General features: G+C 37.3%; 1 non-coding gene across 1 annotated transcript; it reads right to left on the bottom strand.

The window, feature by feature from the left end:
• Positions 1-230: 230 nt before the first annotated feature.
• TRNAA-UGC (transfer RNA alanine (anticodon UGC)) lies at positions 231-301 on the bottom strand. Its single transcript has one exon. It is a non-coding gene; the product is annotated as a tRNA-Ala (tRNA).
• Positions 302-9,658: the final 9,357 nt, after the last annotated feature.

Genomic DNA, 9,658 nt, shown 5'->3' with positions numbered 1-9,658 from the left:
CAAATCATGATAAGGAAAACGTATTTCAACCATAGAAACAAACTTTTTTTTTTTTTTTACAGGAATTTCTCAATGTTTGCTAATTAATGTTAAAATAAATTATTAGTACTTAACTGCGATATGAACAACTTTTATTTGTTTCCCGATGAACATTGATGTGTCTTCACTAAACGTTTTATATAATCTTAATATTACTAATATATGAGAAAATACTAAAAAAAAAATTCAAATGGAGATGCCGGGATCGAACCCGGGGCCTTTCACATGCAAAGCGAACGCTCTACCACTGAGCTACATCCCCGTCGCAATTTCTGTATTCCAAATGTGTTTATGTTTACGGTACTTAAACTTTCACTGCAGTTCGCATTTTCAACAATAATTACAGCAGCACAATGCAGACAGATATGAATTCTTTAGGTTATAGTTAATTTAGTTAGAATTTAATTAGGTCACAGGAGTCACACATTGCTACTTCGTCACATTCTTGGAGACAACTGAACTGTATTACGTAAAACGTATAACTATTTCGTAAACACTCTTCTTCAAGGAAAAGATATATTAACGGTAAATAACATTAAGAGAGCAAGAATTAAAAACATAAAAATATATTATTCAAATGATAATTTCATTGACATTAAGATAAAAGTACTCCGAAAATCCACTTGTGTTAATAGAAGCATGCACTTCGTAAAATAGAAAGCACGCAACATGCCACGATGAGAGCTCGGTGGTTCATGACAATACCCCTTTCTTCGAGGAGACCCTATTCCATTCTTTGCGAGTTTATAGGTTTTCTCAGTGTTTATTCTACCAACTTATTTATTATATTCAACTTCACTAATCATCCATTTTTCCTAGTGTGTATGGGGTAATTCTAAAATAAAGACTTCGTATTTCATTTCTCTCATTCAACAATGCGAAAATGTAATACACTAGAAAGTAAACAGATATGAAGATAATGTTCGGAATCAAACCCAGAGCTTCTCAGAAACAAAGCGAACGCTCTACCACTGAACTACCAGCCACATCTTTTCGTCTTGAATGTTTCTACAAAGCCTTAGTATGAATACTTGAATCACTTGTGAAGTTGTATGGCTATTTGAAGTGACATTTCTTTCAGTACAATATTTACAACAGGAGTGGCCAGCTTTTTAGCATTGAGAGCTACTTATCATTTCAGAAATCACTGGGAGTCTACTTATCTCATCTCAAGTCCTCTAGAGAGAATCATATAATAATAACAATGATAAGAGGTGCGGTGACTCAGTGGTAGAGCGTTCACTTCTGGTATATGGGATCCCTGGTTCGATCCCAGACCACATAAGTTTATGGTGCATAACATCCTATCCGTGGGTTTTGTCGGGATTCTCTCGTTTCTCCCTATATTCTCATTACACCAAATCTTTCATAACCTATTAACTTCCATTATATTGTCTTTCTATTGTATTTCTAAGAAAGATCTATTGTCTTTCTTACCCTATAGAGCATAATCGTGGGACGTTAAACTAAACGTTTCATTCCAGTAACAATGACCAATTTAGTACGACATGAGCTAGCACGGGCTATCTCTCGATTTACCGGTCGACGCGTTGGTCATCCCTGATTTACAATATAGCAAATGTGTTACAATATAGTAACACTTTTACTAGCAGCGAACTTCGTCAGCCCTACGTAGGACAATGGTCCGATTTGATAATTGTAAATATAAATTTAAAAAATATGGCGCATTAACGCAGTTTAAAATATATTGGACAATCAGCAATCAATACTTATTCAATAGTTTCAACCTCACATTTAGGTTGGCAAACGTCCGGCTCTTAGCCGGACCGTCCGGTTTTTGGACATAGAAATTGATGTCCGGCTTTGTACCCAAGCCGGACGTGCTTTTGTTCTCCTTTTCGAGTTTGGAAACTAATTAATGAAACATGTCAACAAACTTTCAAAATGCATGAAATATTGCCAGAATTGAGAAAGGATAAATAAGTTATTAGTTCCATGATTTCGTTAAATACTTGATGACTATATTAAATACCATGACTTCAAGTATCATTATAGTGCCTGCTAGTGAGTCATCATTTTGAAGTTGCACTTTTTGTATTAGTTTACTTTAATAATGTATTAATTTCTATATTTTTTCTTTTCTTTTAAAATGTGTTGTTTGATATAATCTGGAAGCAAACTTAAGTTTCCGTAAAAGCATTTTTTTTAGTGATCTTTTAAAGTCAAACTGTCCTCCTTTTTGATTTTACAAATCTGTCGTTATAGGTGATTGAAAAAAAGTCAAGAAAACGGGTAAAGCAAGTAATAAGTAGTTCAAGTAAGTTATTGAGACGTTCTGTGAAAAAAAGTAGAGCGTTCGCTTTGTATGTGAAAGGCCCCGGCACTTCCATTTGCTTTTTATGTGCTATTTTTCATTTATGTGAGCGGCTCGGAGAAACATAATCACATCATCTAATTTTCGAGTAAAATGGAATTTTGCACTTAGTAACCTAATAGGAAATTCAAATGCTATAGAGAGAAAATTCTTGAATTATTATCATTATTTATTTTTTTTAATGACATAATGGTTGGAATAACCAATGGACGTACCTCAAAATTTTTCCTTTAGACATTAATACCGGAGCCTTATCTTATTTGACATCTACTGATCGCTACAAGAATCTGTAAGAACCATAGGCGATGGAGGTTTTATTTCTGATACAGGGCCCGCTCGGTAGTTCAACATTCGATACTTCGACAAGCTCAGTAGTTCAACACTTTAGAGTATTTTCCTAGCGCGTAGGGCCCGCTCTACAGTCCAATAGTTTTGCAGCCACTATATTCGTTAATTCAACATTTGGCAAAATGACTACCACATTGCTCTGTACTTCAACGGTTTAGAGCGGTAGTTCCCAAAGTGGGGTCCGTGGGACCTAGCCAGGGGGTCCGCGACGCCTAAATACGCGTATTGAAATGTGATCTAATAAAATGGAACTCACAGTTGTTACGCAAGAAGTATTTTTTTGTTACTAAAAAGAAAGCTATTAGAAATTATACCTATGTTTGAAAATTTAATTGTTTTCCTACTTTAACTAAATTTCTGTCCTGAATCCATTCAACCGTTATATAGGACTACTTCAAGTGAGAGAAATTATTTCTTTGTTAGGGCACTTTTTCAAAAGCTGTTGTACATTAACTGCATGACGCCTCGGAATTTCATGGATTCCATCTTCAAATGGCGGAAAGCTCCCACCACTACCACCAATTCCAGATTTAAAAAAAAAAAAAATAAACAATGCTTATAAACATAAGCCCAGCGCTGTAACTTACAAGAGAAGGTCACGAAGTGGTTCTACTGAGATCCGAACGACACAATTGTGTTTGCATTTGATATGTTATAACTAGACGAATCCCAAAGTTATACGTGCCACCGGGCGGAATATCGTGAGTTACAACATATTTTGTAATGTAAAAGCTGCAAAGCTGGCAGAATAGTTTGAACCGGGTAATTTATTCGGAAACTGTTGGGCAACTCGGTGAACACGTATCCTATCTTTTTCAAGGGCACACTTTTTGGGATAAAAAAGGTTGTCCTAGGGTCCCTCGCAGGGTCCCAGATGGGGTCCAACCCAAAAGTTTCAAATGGCAACGGGGGTTAAGTAGCACATCGTTTGAATGTTGTTATATAATGAAAGGAAATGGAGCAAGTCTCGGCTCTCTACGATAATCCCGTGCAAAATGTCGGCGGGTCAAAATAGTAAACACAAACTTAATTGAGAAGTCAACGGCCACCCCCTAAAAATTGGAAACGGTGAAACAAATGTGAAAACAGGAAAGGATGTGTGACATCATTTTCAAAGTACAACTATTTAAGTTAAAACGTCTTGTCCCAGGGCCCCCAAAGGGTCCCAGGTTGGGTCCAACTAAAAAGTTTCAAATGGGAAGGGGGGGGGTAAGTAGCACATCATTTGAAAGCTGTTGTTAAATGAAAAAAGATGGAGCAAGTGTCGACTCTCTACGATAATCCTGTTCAAAATGGCGGCGGATCAAAGTGTAAATACGAACTTAATTGAAAAATCTATAGTCACCTTGAATCCAAGATGGCCGCTTAAAATCTATGTCATTCATGACAGTAAAAATTTAAATCTCTATGTTTTTCTATTATGTATTTAGAAACAATAGGAATACTAAAGAACAATTGAATTTCGATTCATTTTCAACTATTATTTCATTCTGTAACAACACAGATATGTTTTGTTCCTAATGCACGTTCGTCACGGTTCTCTCGATATCATTTACGTGAATATAACGAATATGCGATGAACACACAACTTTAACTTCCTATTCATATTGCTAAACAAAGTTCAATACCTTCGTGTATTTTTCTAACTTTATCATACGTAGTTCATACATAAAAGACTTGCTGCACCAATCATATTGGGGACTCTATTGTAACGTATTCGTGATGGTTACATTGTATGCTATTCGTTGGTTTGATTGCAATGTTTCAAGCAATACCAAATATACAAAAAAGTTCATTTACAAAATTGGCGAGAGCATCAGACCATATCTAAATTACAAGTATTTCAGTACATCGAGCTGCGTCAAACTTTGTTTGCTTGGTCACAATATTCCAAGAAATGGCATATTTATATACAAACTCATTTCTCACGCTGGCAGCCATATTGGATTACAGATAATACACTAATATTTTGTGGATATTTACTATTGACAATAAGCGTAAATACCACATTTCGCTTTTCCAACACAAGTGGTTTGAGCTGGACACGAGTTCGATGCATAGTGCGGCATTTTGAACTCAAGATGTCGCATTTTTGGACATTTCGCATCTTTTCTTCATCTACTGATTAACATTCATGCCAAATTTAGTTTTCTTAATTTCAGCAGTTTGGTATCCCTAGCCTTTAGACATAGGTTTTAAGCGGACATCTTGGATTCAAGGTGGCCATAGATTTTTCAATTTACCTTATGTTTGCATTTTGATCCGCCGCCAATTTGCACAGGACTGTCGTAGAGAGTCGAGACTTGTCCCATCTTCTTTCATTTATCAATAACTCTTGAGTTCTCAATCAATGTGCTACTTAACCTCTCTTGCCATTTGAAACTTTTTAGTTGGACCCACCTGGAACTATGTGGGGCCCCTGGGACAAGACGTTTTAACTTAAATGGTAGTGCTTTAAAAGTAATGCCTAACATCCTTTCCTGTTTTCACATTTGTCTCACCGTTTCCGATTTATAGAGGTGGCCATGAACTTTTCAAATAATTTTTTGTTTACAATTTGCACAGGTTTGTCCTAGAGAGTCAAGACTTACTCCGTTTTCTTTCATTTTACAACAGTTTTCAAACTATGTGCTACTTAATCCCAGTTGCCATTTGAAACTTTTGAGTTGGACCCAGTCTGGGACCCTGTGGAGGACCCTAGGACAAGCTTTTTTTATCCCAAAAAGTGTGCCCTTGAAAATGATGGAACGCGTGTTCATCGAGTTTTCCGTTTCCCAACCGTTTCCGAACAAATGACTAGGTTCAAACTATTCTACCATGATTTTTTTTTTTTTGGGGTACTTTTTACATTACAAAATATGTTGTAACTCACGATATTCCGCCCGATGACACGTATAACTTTGGGATTCGTCTAGTTATAACATATCAAATGCAAACAAAATTATCTCGTTCGGACCTCAGTGGACCCACTTCGTGACCCTCCCTTGTTAGACTTTTTCTGGGAGGAGCAAGTATTAATACGCGTATTTGGCCCCCTAGAAAAAGTTGTTTTTCTAATTCTTGGGCCCCCGCTTTCCATCTTTCTCTTACTCCTTATGAGACCCCCGGAGCCTGTGGGCCCTCCCATACGGCAATATCTGCGGGGCTGTTAGTTACGCTCCTGGGCCCGTTCCATACATGACAAATTATTAAGGGGACAATATTGACAAATCTCAAAAGCCAAGGGCCCCTAATAGTATATATATATATATATATATATATATATATATATATATATATATATATATATATATATACTGAAATGGGCCCATGACTCATTTTAGTTTTATTTACCTTTTGTGTGCTGTTTTGTTTATGTAATGTAGTGAAGCTGTTTGATGCTTCATTTATAATCTCATGTTTGTATTGTATATGGAGTACGAAAATTTTGTCTTAAAGCAGGTCTCCCTTGAACGGCGGGGAGCTTCATCGGGGGGCAGTTTCCCCTGCCCCTACATGTTACGGCCCTGCATAAGCCTCTCCTCCAATTCTGGGATTTCAAAAAAAAAAAAAAAACTATGAGAAACCCCTCCCAAAATATGTTCCTAGATTCGCCACTGCGAGTAACTCTTGACAAATTGGTTTGCGTGTGCGCTGTGAGTATAACGAGTTGTGTAAAAGGGCATTGCAACATTTAATGCCTTTGCGTGCCACACATTTATGTGAGCAGACCTTTTCTGCTCTTTGGAGCATTAAAACTTTAAAGTGAATTCGTCTTAATGTGAAATCGGACCTAAGTCTGATGGAGATAAAAACTTATTCTAAATTTCAATGCAATTAAGGAAAAACACAAAGAATTTCATTCCTCACATTAGTGACACCACATTGGAGAACATTGTTTATCAAGTGGATTAAAAAAAAATGATTTTAAGTCTTGAAAGTTCACAGTATTTTCAATTGAAATTTCATTCATTAGGAAACAATCACGTATCTTTAGAATAAATTACTTATTGCATGATTTTTTTTGGCCTTTTTCTTGTCAGTAGTAATTCTAATTAGTGAATGTTTTAATACCATGTGAAATTTCAGATAGCATTGCAAGGGGGTCCGCAGATCACTTCCCGAATGAATAGGGGGTCCGTGTTATCGGAAAGTTTGAGAACCACTGGTTTAGAGGTTCGGCCGTCCAGTAGTTCAACGCACTGTTGACAAACAGATCTGACAGAAGGCGCTACCGCTGAATTGAACTGTAGATGTAAATACCCCCCTCTCTTCTCCCTTCTGTTTCACCGACGTGCCGGACGACGCGACGCAAGCGAGCACTTCAAAGCGTACATTGTTGAGTTACTTTGTTTCAACTGTACGGTATATGGTTTTGATACAAAAAAATGTGACTCTAAGTTTGACTTAAATTTTTACCAGTAAATGCGTTTTTAAGTTCAGTACATACAGTAATGCTGTTTTATTACGTATTTACACTCAATCTAACCGTCCCTACATTTTTTACAAACATATTCAGTAGTTCAAGATTTCCGGTAGTTCAACACCTTGCTAGCCCCATAGGTATTGAACTACCGAGCACGCCCTTTATATCGAATTAATAAGAAGGCAAAGTTATTGGCAAATGTTGCAAAATCATATACCTGTAACAATGGCGCCGACTTTCCAAACTTGATGTGGGTGCATATCAGTGACGGGGTGTGTTAGCCTATATGTTTTCAGTGAAGTCTCGATATTTGAGTGATTTGTTTTTGGTTAAAATTGTTTGTGAACACTGTCACCAGTGGCGCATTTACGATTTTGTTTCGGGAGGGGCTTTGCTAACTTTCGGAGGGGGGCTTTGCCTGAAAATGTGAAAATTCTGCAATATATTTCATATATTTGACTATAGTAAGTAAGATTTCGGGGGGCTTAAGCCCGGAAGCCCCCCTAAATACGCCATTGACTGTCACAAAGGGCTGTACTGTGATAAAGTAAAATATACCGGTACTATAAGAATGAGTTGGGGCTGCCCTAGCTCAGTTGGTAGCACGGCTGACTGAAGCGCAAGGGAAACGGGATCAAACCCGAGTCCAAATAAAAATCATTATGGGTGCCCCGCACCCACAAGATTTTTTGTGTGGATGCCGGAGCCCCGGATCACCCACGTAGTCGGCGTGCATAGCTGGTAATGCACCTGTGTTAACTCAAAATCCCAAATTTTGAGATGCTTATTGGCTGTTCGAACTACGGTATCAGCCAGGTTTCCTTAATCAATGTTTTTTTTTTTTTTTTTTTTTTTAAATGTTCACAGCATTAGTAATGTCATTAGTTCATGTCATCTCACTTTAAAAAGATGCTTCTTATCTCATAGACAACATTAGGTGTAATTCCCTTTAAATATTGCTTATTTATTTATTCTTCTCCATTTATCAATATGAAGTTCAATATACACGTAGGCTTATATAAGATTGTGTTATTTATCGTTCTAGAAATGACAATTTTGGCTGTTCTCGGACCTACAGTAGTATTGATTCAGAATTTGTGACGTCTTAAGAAAAAGTCCTTGTTTTATAGTAGGGATGGTATCGAGACGAGACGAGACGGACTTGGTACAGTCTCGGTCTCGTCTCGGTTGATAAGTAGCGGTCTCGGTCTCGATCTCGTCTCGTGTCAAAAATCGCCGTCTCGGTCTCGGTCTCGTCTCGGTCAACAGATGCTTGTCTCGATCTCGGTCTCGGTCTCGAAGGCCAAGTCTCGGTCTCGTCTCGAAAGTCTCGAAATAAATAGCATGAAATTAAAATTGTAAAATTATTATCGTACAGTCTGTCGTTTCCGGTTCTTAGTTTTTGCCTTCATTCTTGACAGATGGACTTCTTCGTAGCTAATTTGCTAGCGCTAATGCTTTCCATGCGTGTGTTCCGGGTTCAATCATCAGTGGGTATAACATACCTGGGATAAAACCCTAATAGTAACTCATATTTCACTTTCTACAATAGACTTTGTCTCAAATAGCCTCAGTACTGCCTATACAATTAAACTCTATTAAATTAACTCCAGTATTATACAGTAGTTTATTTCCTACCTTTGAATTATAATTGTTCAATACCTCCTAACGGATAACGCAACACATAGCAGCACGAATGTATTTAATCGTACCGAAATTGAAATTTTACAATTTCTCAGTTATTATCCAAAACACTCTGCTTTGATTGTCATTTTAAAAATAGAATATAACATTCATTATCTTAACAAATAGAGTAAATTATTACTACCATATATTTTGTTTCAAATTGATCAATTGCTTTATTACCGTTTCACATCTCAATGTTTAATTAACACTTTAAAACAGGCACTTCCTTAACCTTATGGTGGGAGCTACGGCACTCATCTTTGCTATCTGTGTTCTCGGGTTGGATCACCAAACAAGTTAGATTCAAAGTTATGTTTCGTATAGTTCGCGTCTCACTTTAAGTACATTCTGTTTCTTATACAAGTTTATAAGGTCGTAATGTATTATATGAGCGTGTATCCAGTGCCGTAACATAGATTAAGCTAATTCCTGAGTTCTCAGCGGTGCATGGGGTTGGGGACGCGGTGGCTCAGTAGTAGAGCGTTCACCTCTGGTGCTTGGGGTTCCTGATTCGATCCCAATCCCCGCCAAGTGAACTTTGTGGTGGACAAACACCGTGTGTGGGTTTCTTCGGGGTTCCCCCGTTTCCTCCCACTTTCTTCAATCCACCATTTCATTCATTACTCATCATCACCGTCTTCTTTAGCCTAACCGGCATAATCGTGGGACGTAAAACTCAAAGATTTCATTTCATTTTTCTCAGCGGTGCATGTGATCTTTATTCGAGAAAACTAATCATACATTCATTACGCTGAAGTTTTATATTGCTTAAAAATTACTTGCGAAACATGGACATACATATTATGTAAGTACATAGGTAATTCGAGCTATTTTCTCTGTCCCTT

Source organism: Thermobia domestica, unplaced genomic scaffold (assembly GCF_964235325.1).
Source record: "Thermobia domestica unplaced genomic scaffold, izTheDome1.hap1.1 HAP1_SCAFFOLD_1274, whole genome shotgun sequence".
In the NCBI taxonomy this organism is placed as follows: Eukaryota; Metazoa; Arthropoda; class Insecta; order Zygentoma; family Lepismatidae; genus Thermobia; species Thermobia domestica.
The sequence above is the reverse complement of the archived record's forward strand: the minus strand, read 5'-3'. Positions and strand labels throughout refer to the sequence as shown.